The sequence below is a fragment of the Eubalaena glacialis genome, chromosome 11 (assembly GCF_028564815.1).
Source record: "Eubalaena glacialis isolate mEubGla1 chromosome 11, mEubGla1.1.hap2.+ XY, whole genome shotgun sequence".
NCBI lineage: Eukaryota > Metazoa > Chordata > Mammalia > Artiodactyla > Balaenidae > Eubalaena > Eubalaena glacialis.
In genome coordinates, this window is record NC_083726.1 from 57,601,660 (window position 1) to 57,617,810 (window position 16,151).

At 40.6% G+C, this 16,151-nt stretch overlaps 1 protein-coding gene across 10 annotated transcripts in view; it reads right to left on the reverse strand.

The window, feature by feature from the left end:
• The window catches only part of SLC16A7 (solute carrier family 16 member 7), a 166,441-nt gene extending 150,512 nt beyond the window's left edge, over positions 1 to 15,929 (reverse strand). For 3 of the 10 annotated variants that reach the window (XM_061204300.1, XM_061204292.1, XM_061204295.1), the window contains exons 1-2: positions 15,694 to 15,929; positions 12,284 to 12,470 (exon numbers count right to left, since the gene is read on the reverse strand). The gene's annotated coding sequence lies outside the window, so the exon portion shown is untranslated. The other 7 variants (XM_061204301.1, XM_061204293.1, XM_061204294.1 and 4 more) reach the window with 6 other exon arrangements.
• Positions 15,930 to 16,151: the final 222 nt, after the last annotated feature.

Consider the following 16,151-nt stretch of genomic DNA (forward strand, 5'->3'; position numbering starts at 1 on the left):
GTTACTGTCGATTTCCTCTTTTATAGCTGTTAGCAGTTGCCTTATGTATTGGGCTGCTCCTATGTTGGGTGCATGTATATTTATAATTGTTATATCTTCTTCTTGGATTGATCCCTTGATCATTATGTAGTGTCCTTCTTTGTCTCTTGTAACATTCTTTATTTTAAAGTCTATTTTATCTGATATGAGTATTGCTACTCCAGCTTTCTTTTGATTTCCATTTGCATGGAATATCTTTTTCCATCCCCTCACTTTAAGTCTGAATGTGTCCCTAGGTCTGAAGTGGGTCTCTTGTAGGCAGCATATATATGGGTCTTGTTTTTGTATCCATTCAGCAAGCCTGTGTCTTTTGGTTGGAGCATTTAATCCATTCACATTTAAGGTAATTATCGAAATGTATGTTCGTATTACCATTTTCTTAATTGTTTTGGGTTTGTTTTTGTAGGTCCTTTTCTTCCCTTGTGTTTCCCACTTAGAGAAGTTCCTTTAGCATCTGTTGTAGAGCTTGTTTGGTGGTGCTGAATTCTCTTAGCTTTTGCTTGTCTGTAAAGCTTTTGATTTCTCCTTCGAATCTGAATGAGATCCTTGCCAGGTAGTGTAATCTTGGTTGTAGGTTCTTCCTTTTCATCACTTTAAGTATATCATGCCACTCCCTTCTGGCTTGTAGAGTTTCTCCTGAGAAATCAGCTGTTAACCTTATGGGAGTTCCCTTGTATGTTATTTGTCATTTTTCCCTTGCTGCTTTCAATAATTTTTCTTTGTCTTTAATTTTTGCCAATTTGATTACTGTGTGTCTCGGTGTGTTTTTCCTTGGGTTTATCCTGTATGGGACTCTCTGCGCTTCCTGGACTTGGGTGGCTATTTCCTTTCCCACGTTAGGGAAGTTTTCGACTATAATGTCTTCAAATATTTTCTCGGGTCCTTTCTCTCTCTCTTCTCCTTCTGGGACCCCTATAACGTGCACATTGTTGCATTTAATGTTGTCCCAGAAGTCTCTTAGGCTGTCTTCATTTCTTTTCATTCTCTTTTTCTTTATTCTGTTCTGCAGCAGTGAATTCCACCATTCTGTCTTCCAGGTCACTTATCTGTTCTTCTGCCTCAGTTATTCTGCTATTGATTCCTTCTAGTGTATTTTTCATTTCAGTTATTGTGTTGTTCACCTCTGTTTGTTTTTTAATTCTTCTAGATCTTTGTTTAGCATTTCTTGCATCTTCTCGATCTTTGCCTCCATTTTTTCTGAGGTCCTGGATCATCTTCACTATCATTATTCTGAATTCTTTTTCTGGAAGGTTTCCTATCTCCACTTCATTTAGTTGTTTTTCTGGGGTTTTATCTTGTTCCTTCATCTGGTACATAGCCCTCTCCCTTTTCATCTTGTCTATCTTTCTGTGAATGTGGTTTTTGTTCCACAGACTGCAGGACTGTAGTTCTTCTTGCTTCTTCTGTCTGCCCTCTGGTGGATGAAGCTATCTAAGAGGCTTGTGCAAGTTTCCTCAATACACAATTTTTTAAAACAAAGTTTGATTCTCTAATGAAATAAAGTTAAAAAATGAGCCTAGAGATTATCATACTAAGTGAAGTAAGTCAGAGAAAGACAAATATATGGGGGCTTCCCTGGTGGTGCAGTGGTTAAGAATCCTCCTGCCAATGCAGGGGACATGGGTTCAAGCCTTGGTCCAGGAAGATCCCACATGCCACGGAGCAACTAAGCTCGTGCACCACAACTACTGAGCCTGTGCTCTAGAGCCCGTGAGTCACAACTACTGAAGCCCACATGCCTAGAGCCCGTGCTCCGCAACAAGAGAAGCCACCGCAATGACAAGCCTGAGTACTACAAAGAAGAGTAGCCCCCGCTCGCCACAACTAGAGAAAGCCCACACGCAGCAACGAAGACCCAATGTAGCCAAAAATAAACAAATAAATAAATAAATTTATTTAAAAAACGACAAATATATGATATCACTTACATGTGGAATTTAAAAAAAAGATACAAATGAACTTATTTACAAAACAGAAACAGACTCACAGACATAGAAAACAAACTTATAGTTATCAAAGGGGGAGGGGTGATAAATTAGGAGTTTGGGATTAATAGATACACACTGCTATACATAAAATAGGAAAACAACAAGGACCTACTGTATAGCACAGGGAACTATACTCAATATCTTATAATAAGCTATGATGGAAAGAATCTGCAAAAGAATATATATATATATGTATATAACTGAATCACTTTGCTGTACACCTGAAACTAACACAACATTGTAAAACAACTATACTGTATTTCAATTAAAAAAAATCATGGCACTTCAACTACCTTATATTATTCTGATGCCTTTTAATAACATAACGAGCATATCAGAACCACTTCCTTTGAAATCATTAATGATTTGATTACAAAAGATGGCCCTTTTCAGGAGCTAAAACAGTCCATGTAGAAACTTTTCTAACCCCAATAGACTATTTGGGGATATTATATTTGTGTTCAGGATTAATTAATAATTCTTAATAGGATTATTGATCATAATCCTGTATGGTTTCAACTTGAATCTCTAGTTCCACCTTTGTGGAAGAGGCCCTATGCATACAGGAATACCTTAGTTGCATAATTTCTCTTTGTTTGAATTATTGGCTTTAGACTCTTGATTTTGGTAAACTACAACTTAAGTGCTATAGATTGTCTAAGAAATAGGTTGTCTGTGCTCTTAAACTGTCCATACAAGTGTTCAATTAACAACGGAGCATTTCCTGTTTTCCCCATCAACTCTGTCCTATAAAATACTGTTCAGTAGATGGTAATAATACCTGATAAATTTTCCCACACCTCCTTGATTGGATATCTTTTTGGAGTCAAGGAAGGGACATTTTAATTGCAATGAACAAATTATATTCTCTTTTCAACTGTAAAGATAAGTCCCATTCACATTGTAAGTGTATCAGACACTGGATAAACAAGACATAGCGTTCAATTCAACTGCCTCACATTTTAAAACATGTAGTACCTCAATCATATATTTTGAAGTTGTTGTACTACAAAAGGAATACATTTTAAAACAATGATGCTAGGATTTCATTACAGCACCATCTTCAAGGTGCTACAGCTGAATGCTCCCGTTCCTATAACAAGGCTAAGGTAAAGAGCTAAATTGCTTATAGTGGGGGACTTCCTTCTGAAAAGTCCTTTTGAAATGGACTCTGTGTAAGAGGAACTCTTACACTGAATTTCAGGTTATAATGAAGTTACAGTACTTTAATGAACCAATTATTACTAAGATTTTTTTTAAAATGTGTCATGAATTGTTTTTCTTATTAAGGTATAATTGGAGCTGAATGTACCTGTTTAAAAAAGCACAATCAAGTACTAGAAAAAAAGTAAAACAATATTCGGATCCCAATTTATTTAAACATAGCCTTAATTCAATAGTGTTATCCGTGCCTACTCGATCTTGGTACTAACATCAGTCCCAGTATACACAGTTCATGGAGCTGACATTTTTGAAAGAAGGATTATGTATGTGTGCTATGGTCTGAATGCTTTTGGCCCCATAAACTCATGATCAAATCTTAATGGCCAGTGTGATGGTTTCAGGAGGTGAGGCCTTTGCAAGGTGCTTAGGTCATGAGGATGGAGCTCTCATGAATGGGATTAGTACTCTTATACAGACCCCACAGAGCTCCAGAGTCCCTTCCACCATGCCAGGACACAACTAAAAGTCTGCAACCTAGAAGCAGGCCCTTACCCGACCACGCTGGCACCCTGACCTCTGACTTCCAGCTTCCAGAATGCTGAGAAACAAATTTCTGTTGTTTATAAGCTACCCAGTCTGTGGTATTTTGTCATACCAGCCCAAACAGACTGAGACAATGTGGAAGAGGGACAAAATACAATTTTGCCAACATTTTTCTTGTCCTTTTAATTTTGTCATTTGTTTTTTTGTGAAAGACTTCCAGGTGTGATTTTGATATTTAAAAGCATGACTCTTAAAAGGTAGCACATTTCAGAAGGACAGAATCCTAAGTATTTCTCTTTTATCTTCCCTACAATTTCCCTTTTCTATAAAATGTTTGTGCAAAGAGGGAGGAATCTACTTCTACCTGGGACAACTACATGGAACACAGGGAAAAATGTGGATTTTGAAAATAGAGCTTTGTGACCTAACCTACTTGAGATATCAGATACTTCATTTCATTCTAAATTAGTGATAACAATGCCAGATGCCCATATTATAGGGCTGCTGAAGTTGTCAGACAATGACTTTCTGGATTATGTGAGGTGATACATGTAAAGCGCCCGCAGCTTTATCTCTGGCACACAGCCAGAGCCAAGTATGATATGTGTCTTCTCTTTTCGCTTTCCCAATCCCAAAAATCTGAGTGTGTAAATCCTTTGGACACCAAGAGAATACCAAAAAATTACATTTTTAAATTTAGATTTTATAGACCACAACTCAATATCCGAATGTATAGCTGAGGAGACATTAGTAGTACTGCTTCAAGACAAAAGCTAGTAAACTAAGAGTTCTAATAAAATGTGAAATAATTTAAAATAGATTATAGACTAAAAAAGTTGGATGGAACGTTCACTCTTAAATGAAAGTTATAGGTCAAATATGCATAATAATTTTGTTCATCAATAATGAAGTAACCCAATGAACAGTAATAATTAGGTTTCTAAGCATTTAAAATAAGATTTTTAATTTGGTGATACAGCTATAGAAGTACATAGGCCCTTTTTTTGGAATATCTGAAAATAAATGTAGATAATGGGCCCAGATAGCTTAATAGAGTAATAAATCTGTTATTTATAAAAATAAACTTAAAGCAATAAAAATTTGCATGCTTCCTCATTGAAGTGCTTTTTTTCCCTTAAATTACAGCACATATTACTAAGAAAATTAACGATAAAAAGGGAAATAATTTTTAGATGAGCTTGAGATATGACATCTGTAAATCCTCCAGTAGCAGGCCATTACTGAGTGTAATTAATGTTCTCCCCAGGACACAGCGGCCAGGTGACTCTCCACAGAGATGCTAATGTGGTCCACAGGGGATGGACTTACATTTTCTTATATTCCCTGAGGTTTCTTCTGAATCATTCACCTTTTCCTATCTACTTATTATGTTGTCATACCAATTAGTGATATGCAAATATTCCTGCAGTATCCGCCACTTTTTAAGTTCAGAAAAAGAAACTGGTATTTAGTTGCATTGATTCTTTGTTTTTCTTCTGAAAGAGGCCATGGCTTTAGGAAAATGCATTCAAGCATTTTATTGCTACATTGAAGACACCAGGCAATAAGTAACTGGAATCTATATGATATTAGGAAGGGATACTACAGAAAAAGAAGGAAGAAAGGAAGGACATTACAAATAACTGAACCTTAAGAGACAAGGTTAAGAGCTATGGACAGAAAGTGACAGAAACAAGAGAAACAAAAAGGGTACAGAAAGTTCCAGTCCAAAAAAACATCAGTATGTTCAATAAAAATTTGTAGAATAATTTGTAATGAAAGCAGACTCAACTTTTATAAAAATATGGCACAATGCTTTTAAAAGAAAAGAAGTCACATAATAGAACAAATTGGCAAATTCACTCTTTTTTTAAATTTCTGGAAGTCCATTCCTATCTATGCCCTACCTCCAAAAGTCTCTCTTTTTAGGGACTTCCCTGGTGGCGCAGTGGTTAAGAATCTGCCTGCCAACTCAGGGGACACGGGTTCGAGCCCAGGTCCAGGAAGATCCCACATGCTGCAAAGCAACTAGGCCCGTGAGCCACAACTACTGAGCCTGCGATCCAGAGCCCGCGAGCCACAACTACTGAACCTGCGTGCCACAACTACTGAAGCCCGTGCGCCTAGAGCCCGTGCTCCTCAACAAGAGAAGCCACCACAATGAGAAGCCTGCACACCGCAACGAAGAGTAGACCCCGCTCACCGCAACTAGAGAAAGCCCGCGCGCAGCAACGAAGACCCAACGCAGACAAAAGTAAATAAAATAAAATAAATTAATTAAAAAAAAATAAAGACACTTTAAAAAAAAAGTTTCTCTTTTTAAGAGTCAATTTCTTGGTGATATTACATAAAGAGGGTCTATTTACTAGTACTGTAGTATAAAGGCAATTAATCACTTGTTCCATCTATTCTTAGAATTCTCTTCTGCAAAATGGGAATAATAACATCTACCTCATTGGGCTACTGTAAACTTTTAATGTGAGAAGGTATAAAAAGCTCCTGGCATAGTGCTGGCACTTAGCTGTGTGCTCAATAGCTAGTATTATTTTTATTATAACTAGTGATTAGCAAAATTATTAATGTATGTCCAGCATGCATGTAGTTTAAGGAGGCAGAGATACAATTTGAGAAAAAAATATTCTCTGTCCTCAACAGAAAATAGCAAATGAATAAGTATTCTAGATTAGTGATTTCCCACAGTTCAGTATCACAGATCAATGAGTAAAAAAAAAAAATCTTATTTTTTACCAATTGATTCAAATGTCCCATCAAGTTTAAGAATCACAGTTCTAGAAGAATACTTACAAAAAGTATACTCATAGATAAATGAATATTATATGAATTATATACAGAAATATAATCCTTATACTCCAGCAGACTTTTGTATTTATCCATGTGTTTTTTGCTTTTACTCTCGAGTTTTGTGGCACTTATAATGACCATCTCCTCGTTTCACTTAAAGACTATTCATCTCTCAGCTCTAAAAACATTTCCACTTCTTTCATTAAAGCCTTCTTTGATTGCTCCGTTACATAGTAAAGTCTCCTTCTTCTGGAATCCTAGAGCAGGGGTCAACAAGTATTTTTCTCTAAACTGAAAGATAGTAAATATTTTAGGATTTGCAGACTTAGTCACAACTACTCAATTCTGTCTGCAGCAGGCACTCAGCCACAGAAAATACAGAAACAAATGGGTGTGGCTATATTCCAGAAAAACTTAATTTATGAAAACAGGTAGTAGGCTAGATGTGGCCCAAGGGTTATTTATACTTTGTCAACCTCTGCTGTAGACAATCACTGCTTTATCATTTTATTTTGACACTCAATCCTACTCTGGATTGTACCTTTAACTGTACACACATAGAGAATGTCTCTGAAATTAGAGTCTCCTCAGGGGGTCAGGAAAGATGTCTTATACATGATATTTTCAGGTCTCTGTGCATATTACTTCATGGAGCAATGCTTAATTATTTATTGATTTAAACTGATTTTAAGATATGGGAGCAAGATCTAGTTGCCATTAGCGTCGTACCTACATTGAAACATCTACTGAGACATTGACTCTTGGGGTTCTCTAATGGGCAGCCTCATCTCGCTGAGTCTTTATTCCACCTGTAAATGAATATAATATATCTTACTTGGTAATAATGAGGAATAGAAATTCTATTTTTAAAAGATCAGACACATAAGAAGCACTTAAATGGTATCAATAATTACGTTGCTATAAGTTTGCATCTTAATATGAATAAATGTCTCTAAGTTGTGATGATAGAATGACTATTGTTTTTCTCTTTGTCATAGCTTTTAAATGTGCTTATGTGCACTGCTACTTCTAAGTGGAAAGTAAGAAATTTCCATCTTAAAATGCCCTTGGGATACAGTCCCAATTGATGTTACTAACATTGTGTTTAAGTGAAAAATTTCGCACTGAAATATTTTTGCAGCATCAATATCAGTGTTGAGTTGTCTTCCTATATGTACCAAAAACCAGAGCTTTGTCTATATGGGAAAGACCCACATTACTGTAAAGTCAATGAGTTGTTGTTGTTTTATGAATCTCCTACTTGGCTCAGGTTGTGAACAGTAACATTATAATTCATAAATACCTGTGCACAGAAGAGAATTCCTCAAGAATAAAGAGGCCCTGCCTCAAGATGCACCAAAAATACTGGTAGAGATAAAAACAAAATGATTATGATTACCATTTATAAGTTACCTGCATTATTTATTTACTCTCCAGCAACAATCCTGTGATATAGGTTTTATTGTTTCCATTTTTTAAAATGAGGAAACTGGGGCTCTGAAGGTTCACATATCTTGATTTTAGTTAAACAGCTGAGATGTGGCTAAGTCAAAGTTCCATCAAGGTCTATCTAACTAGCCACAAAGCCTCTGATCCACCACGTGACACTGTGATGGAGAAAAAAGGAAAGAGAGAACCACAGACTGAGACAAACTACAGAGTGAAGACGACATCGGAGGTCTACAAAACGCTGACTGAAGGACATAAATTGCTTAACCTTGTTTTGAGAATATGTTCCTTTATTTGTGGGACTCAAGACTAAAAGGAGCTTACCTGTTTGCCATCTCTAACATCTAAAACGGTGTCTGGGAGCATAGTGGATGAATAAATAGTTGTTATTAAAGGATTACATTCTCTGGCTTGAAATACGTCATAGGCTTTATTCAAAAGCCCACTTCACTGCAGATCTGACATATATACATCCATGGGAATTCTCCAGAGACTACTCTGTTCACGTACCCACTGGTGCCCACAGCCTGGGGTATCCACAGGAGACCCGCCACCCCATGCACACTCCACCCCTATCATCTTGCTACCTGTGCTAAAGGGATCACATCCTGGACTTACTGTTTCTTCAGTCCCTAATGGTTCCCCAGCCTCCCTGAGTCCACAAGCGATGAGGTCATTATTTTTTCTAAGCCTCTTAGTTTGGTTCCAGATACTTCCTTTAAACAGTAAGGAAGTCTTATCATTCTGCTGACTGTGTTTTAACAGATCAAGACTCGTTATCCTTGACTAGTCTTTTTTTTTTAACATTTCTCAAACTTCCTTCCTCTAGAATCTCTTAAAATCTACTGCAGAACTGCATATTTTAAAATACTAATATTGAGAAGGTGTATTGTGGTTAATAGATTCAAGTCCAGATCCCTCCACTGACAAGATGTACACAGCTTGGGCAAGATACTTAACCTCTTGCCCTAATTCCCTCACCTGTAAAATGAGGGTCAAAACAATGCTTCCTCATAAGGTTTGGAGGATTAAATGAGTTAAAATGTGTAAAATGAATATGTAAAATGATGCCTGACACATAGAAGTGTTTGATAAAGGCAAGCTATTTTTCCTCAAAGTGATCTCTATAGCTTTACCTAATAGCCACATCTTTGGTCTCTAAACTCACTTATTACACACACACTCACACACACACACACACAGCATCTTAGGTGCTTTACCTCTTACAGCATTAATCTACAAAGGCAAATAATTTAACTGAGGGGCTAATATCTAATTGTAACCAAAATTTAAAGTGAATTTTCCTTCTTTCCTTCCTTTCGGTGGTTTATTCATTCATTCACTACACTGAGGGCCATGGAAAGAAAATGTTCAGCCCTGAGGTAACAGTGGGTTCTTCCAAAGGTGGATCCCTCTATATGCCTTTACTTCCTACCTTCTGACTTCATCTGAAAAGAGATAATATTGATGACCAATGGGCTCATGAACAAGGGTTCAAACATTTATATTCATAAGCAACCATTTTCATCCTTGAACTATTTTGTACATATATGGACTTTCCTAAACTTGAATGCTTCCAGAAACACAATGGCCTTAAAAAATAGCTTCACCAGGTCCTGTAAAGAACAGGTAGAAAAACGGAATATGTTAAATTCATAGAGAAAATGCAAGAATGTGAGCTGTCACCACATATGTACAGGCTCTCAATCAACCCAGAAAAAGATTTATTTTGTGTGGCCCTGGAAAGCTGAGTAAGGGTCCTAGGTAGAAGCAAGAAGAATGCAGTCACAACTGGAGCTGTCTATAAAAGAACAGGCTGCCTCAGTGAACATACTTAAAATAAAAATAGATGGTGGTATACTGAAAATGCTGAAGAAACAATAAAGAAAAGCAGAAACCAATGTCCTCTAAGTCCCATGTAACTCCGTAATCCACCAAAGTGCTAAAGGATATGTAAATATGGATATGTTATTATTCCCAACATACAGAAATTTGTAGTATATAGAGAAACCAAAGATGTACAAATCTATATGCAACTATAATACAATGTTTAAAACACACAAGACAGATCACGATGCAATGTAACTGAAATTTTAGAAAAGCTTCTTCTACCTATCCAGGGGCTTCAGAGGAAATCTGAATGTGGTGTTTAAGCTCAGCTTTGAAGGTTGAAGCTAGACATGAAAAACAGCAGGAGGTTAGAGCATTTTAAGATGAAAGAACAGCAAGACCAAAGGTGTGGTGTCAGGAAATACAATGAAGATAAATGAGGCACAGGGGACAGTTCAATTTGACTCGAGGACGGTGGCAGTGGGAGAAGAGCCTGGAAAAACTTTTTGTCATTACAGAGATTGAAACGTTGGTCCTTAGACCTAGGTAATGGGAGTCACAAAGTGTTATTAACAAATAGGAAAAGGAGGTGTATTTCAGCAAGAGTATCTCATGGTATGTACAGAATTCACTAGTACAGTGAGAGACCAGAAATGAGGAGACCTGCTAAGAGACTAGGACATGATTCTAGGTAGTATGTCAAACGTGCCTGAACTCTGTGGCAGCATCAGAAAAGAGGAAACTGGTGAAAGAAGCATTTTGGATGTCAGGTCTTAGCAACTGACTGTAAGACGTAAGGCTGGGGGTGTTGAGGGTCTCAAAAGCTTCTAGACTAGAATGTTAATACCAATAAAAGCAACAGGGGCAACAGAAGGAAGGAAGACAGTGTTCAGAAGAGACCACAGGGTGTTAGCCGTGTCAGAAGCACAGAAGAGGTAAGCTGTCCAGCAGGTACTTGGAAAGGGCTGCCCAGAGCTATGTGAAAGTCAGGGCTGAAGATAATGACTTGGGCGTTACTCCTACTGAGGTCAAAACACAGGCCAAGAGAGGATGAGCTTTGCCAATGGATCAAATACAGGTAAGAGAAGAACTCAAACGGAAATTGAGGAACACATACTTGAGTGAGTAGGAGATGAAAGGAAAGCCGAAGAAGAAGCCACCAATGAGCAGTCAGAGAAGTAAGAACAGCACAAAGAGCACGCAGAAGTCAAGAGAAGAGTTTAAGAAGCAGCAGGTGCCAACATTACCAAAGGCTGTTGACAGTGTGAAGCGAACGAAGATTTGGACCCTCAGAGGCCAATTATAACCTGATTCTGAAATATTAATACTTAATATACTTTACAGGGAAGAACTCACTCCTTTAAATCAAAGTAGTTTCACAGGAGATTACTCTTTTTATCCTTTGAAGAAAAAACAAAAGAATTTCTTATTGGAAGGTACACTCATTTCAAGGATAATTTCCTTAAACATTCTCAATTTGATCTGATTGGCCAATAGTTTTCAATCACGTCTAGTACTATTCTTCCAAACGGTATTTCAGGGGACATTTTCAGTAATTATGACTGAGGGGAATCTATCAGCATATGGAGGACAGGGGCCATACACACTAAATGTCCTGCAATAAAAGAGGCATTCCTAATCCATGTAGAGGAGCCCTGCCCAAAATGCTAATAGTGTCACCTGTTGAGAAACACTGTCACATAATGCTGTTTATCACTGAATGCACCTTTTGTATATTTGAGAAAAACTGATAGAACTTCAGATTCTGAAATTTTGGAGAATCAATTTCAAAAACAGGCAAATATCATTAATACAGTTCATCCCTTAGAAACTCTTCAAGCAAATGCATGCCTTTTAGTTTTACTGTTTTTTCATATCTAATCTAGTTCCAAAAGAAATAGGTCTTCAAGTAAATTATTTAGTAGGGCAGCTGCTTATAATTTATAACTCTTCTACGTATTAGCTCTAATCAGAATCTGTTTAGGGGTGTGCATGATTAATAAGAATACATTTCATTGTGCTATTAGGTGAGGAAACAGCCAATGTTTAATTTAACTGCTTTTTAAAAATACCAACATTTTGTACAGATCTTGATTTATTTAAACAAATATTTCTCTGTGTTACCACCCATACTAGATATTTTCCATTGAAAATTTCTGTTTTAATGCCAAATATTACCAAACAGTAATCACCAGTTCAGATATCTGAACCACACAGTATGTCATTTTTTGTGGGGCTATCCTAAGTGTACAAAATTTTTAACAAAAATATCTTTACACCAGCATTTTGTAGTTGTCACCCAAATGCCCCGTAAAATTTTCAAGAACTTATTTGGGATTTCAATAAAGATTAATAAAAACTACTGGATCTTCCAAGTAGGTAGATTAGGACCCTGGATTCACCATTTAAGGGACCAACTGAGAAAATGAAGCTTGCTCCGTCAGTTAAAAAAAAATTCTATTACTCACTGAGACTTAGTGTGCAGTCGTTTCCCAACACATTTCCTGCACACTTTGATCCAAATAGTTGAGAAAGCCTCGGACAAACAAGGATGACCTCTCAGACAATGAGAGTCCATTCAGTGGCTTATTATGCAATCCAGCACTATCATGCCATCTATTGAGAAACTTGGTTCTTCAAAAGGTTCCCAAAAATCTGTTAAGAAAAACAAGCCAGTGAACCTTAAAACAACCTAGTAGCCTTAACGCCAAATATTTAATACCTGACACTAGCTACCATGAATTATTTCTATGCATGTGCTCACACAGAATAAATAATGCGGGACAAGGCAAACAACTCTTCAAAAGATCCTCAACTATCCTGCCCCCCAGGCAGAGTCCATGAGGGATTCCCTGCCAGATTTAGAGTTGTAGGCAGGAAAGGAGGCTCACTCTTCCCTTGTTTGTTTCTCCTCCCGTCCCTCCTTGCTTCATTTTTTCTATAATCAGTTGTTCAGGACTATCACCTGCCAGGCACTGCACTGAGAAGAGAGAACACGACAGACAAAGTCCCTGCCCTCGTTCAGCTTCGTGCAGCATAAGCCGTACTACTTAGTGGTTAAAATCAGACAGCCTGCCTGGGTGCTTGCCCCATCTCAGCCACTTGCCAGCTGTGCAAATTGAGCAAATTTCTTAACTCTCTGTACCTCAATTGCTCTTCTATAAATGTGGATATTGACAGACCTACCTCCTAGGATTGTTAAGGAGATAAAAGGAGTTAATAGACAGTGGTAGCACAGTGCCCAGAACATGGTAGCATTACAGAGATGTTGTTATAGTTACTATACTCTTGGGCTTCTCAGAGTGAGTGGATTAGTCTGTCCAAAGTGCAGAAAAAACTTGCTGCTCAGTCTCTCAAAAAACTGGAAATCAATTCATTAGCAAAGACCTTCTTTGGGGAAGGGATGTCCTGCCCTCATAACAAGAGAAAATCCTCCATTACCTGTTTATACTGGGTCACTCTCAATGGGCAAATGGATGGGGCTGAACACACAGGTTTCTGAGGCAAGGTACCCTTCTCAAATTTGCCTTTTAGCACATCTTAATTTCTTGAAATTGCTACATCCCTTTCAAATTATTTGAGATATATGCTTCTTCCACTGAGAGGAAACTGACTGATGGCAAAGAGGACAGGAGGAAGATTATCCTAGATGACTAGACGTTGAGTTTTTGGAGAGCAGAATTCCAACCTCCTTCATCTTGGGAACCACAGTACAGTGTCTGGGGTGATTTTAGGGGTTCAGAAATAGCTAGTTTATTTATTAGGTGTTTTCCGTATACTTTATTCCTCACCATAGCACTTCAGGGTAGATACCACGAATCCCATTTTACGAATAAGAAAAACTGAGGGTGAGATTGTTAAATAATTACTCAGCCTTACAAAAGTGCAGAACCGAGCTTGAAATCTAGGCCTAACTCTAAAGTTAATTACCTTTTTCCATGTGAATGTCTCAAAAACATGTTTGATAAATGAATACAGAATGAAAAGCAATTGCAGGAGACTTCTTTTACTTTAGATCCATGAACCAGGAATATAACTCTGGATAAAGTATATTTCTTTAAGTCTCTTTGCCCTCTTTCCCTTCAGGAGGGCTCAAGGCCAAAGATATCAGCCAGATATTATAGAAGAGTAAATGCATGTCTAGAAATAAACTGAGCATTTAAAGGAAGGTGAACTAACTAGGACATTGGGGAAAAGGTGTTAAAATTTCAGATCGCTGACCATTATTAAAACAGTCCAGGCGGGGGTGGGGCGAGCAGTACTTAATTGCAAACTGTTGCTATGAATTTTGCAAAAACTAATTTCCGACTTTATGAATTGTTACGCAACACACTGAGTTGCTTAAGGTAATCCTCCCCTTTTACTGAGATCATTCAGGCCGGCTGACTTAGACTGCTTCAAATGCAATGTGGTCAGAAGCATAAAGTGGCGCTAGGATTGCCTCACCAGGGCCAAATAAGGGTCACCTTGTTCAATCATCATTCTCTGCAGCCACCACCCAGCTCTCATTTTTCAGCCACTCTCCCCCAAATGCACACGTAGTTCTTGAGGTTTCAATGACACAGCACATTCAAGCCAACGTGTCTGCTGAAAGTTTGCAGCCCTCCCGAGTTCCCAGTTTGGATTTAGTCATAAAGCATGGGGTGCCAGTAAAGGGCACCTAGTGCCCACTGTTTCCAGGCTTTTTCACATCACCCTCATCACTGCGCGTGGTTTTACTCCTCTGCTGCGTCCCTTAACAGACCCAAGAAAGGAGAAAGACACGAAATATTAGCTTTCGAACTACTACCCCACTCAGAACTACTTCAGGAGGGAGAGGCAGAGAGAAACCGCACATTTCCTCTCGTGTGTGTGTGTGTGTGTGTGTGTGTGTGTGTGTGTGTGTGTAATTTTAACATCCCTGACGTCGACCACAAAATTCCCTCTCCAGCCCTGCCCGGAAAGCGGCCTTGGTCACAACCGCCCCTGCCAAGGCAGTCTGCAATCCGTTTCGCGGAAGTAAGGGAGAAAATGGGGGTGGAGGCAGCAGCTGCCAAGCAGCATCCGCCCGAAACAGGAGCCTCGCCAGCCTCCCGCGCTACCTGGCCGGGCCTGGCACCCCCAGCGCGGCGCAGCAGCTCACGCAGGAAACCCAGCGTGAGCCCGGGAGGCGCAGGCCCACCTCCGCCCCCGTCAAGTCACACTCCTTTTCTGCCCCCGACTGGCCTCGCCCCCGCCACTCTACCTGGGGACCGAGAAAGAACAAAACTCGACCCCCCCCCCGGTATTTCGTCCTCTCCTTCCAGCCTCTCCGAGCCCCCACCATCTGCTAAAAGAGAAGATGCTCCCTACACACACTCTCACCACCACCCCATCCCCAGCTCCTGCGGCCGAGGCCACCCCAGGGTGCTGGCGGGCCCGGGGCGGGATGCTGCTGAGAAGCGCAAGCGGGACACGCCAGGCGGGAACCTGCCGGGGGGACTCGTGGGGCAAGGAACGGGGGGGAGCACCGCGCCGGCAGAGCCTCTGTGCAGAAGCTCGGAGCGTTGCCGTCGCCTGGCCGGAAGCACGCGGGCGCGCGGAGCGCTCTCCGCCCCGGACCCCTCTGGCCCCCCTCTGGCCCCCCTCTCCGACGCACGCGCGCGCGCCCCGAGGCTGCACCCGGCTGAGGTCCGCGCTCGTGTGACGCGAACTCTCCTCCGGCAGCCGCCTGGGGGAATTTTGTCTATATAAGGGCTCGCCGGCTCACGGCTTTGGCGTGCGTGTCACAGGTTGGCCATTATTCACATACACGCGTGCGGTTCCCCGGGCAGCTCGGGTGACGGATGCGCGCTCGCCTTCCTCTACCGCCGGCGCCCCGTCCTCTGCTCCTTTCCTCCCGGGGTGTAACTTACTTTACCTGGTCTCCGGCACAGGGTGGGCTCTGCAGCGATCCGTCCCTAGGCGGCCGCCGCCGGTTCGCCACGCTGTCACCGGGTGAATGGAATTATTTATTTATTTATGTCCCCGGACGAGTTCTCGCCCGCCGCAGCCGGAGGAGGTGGAAGAGGAGGAGGTGGAGGCGGCGGGGAGGGCAGGCGAGGCGGCTGAGCTCCCTTGTGGATGCCCGGGAGCGCGCGCCGCTCCGCGGGGGGAGGCGGAGGGGCGGGGGGGACGGGGAGGAGGAGGAGGAGGTTGGCCGCAAGCGCCCGCGGCTTTGCCTGAGTCCGGGGGCCGCGAGTGGTGGCCGGCCGCCGCCCAGTGACTCCAGGCGGACTGAGCATGCTCCAGGCCACTGTCAACGCTGTAAACGCTTTCTCTGTGGCTCGCGGCGCTCCACTTCAGATTTTAGTTTTGACCCTGAGAGAAAGCCGCAAG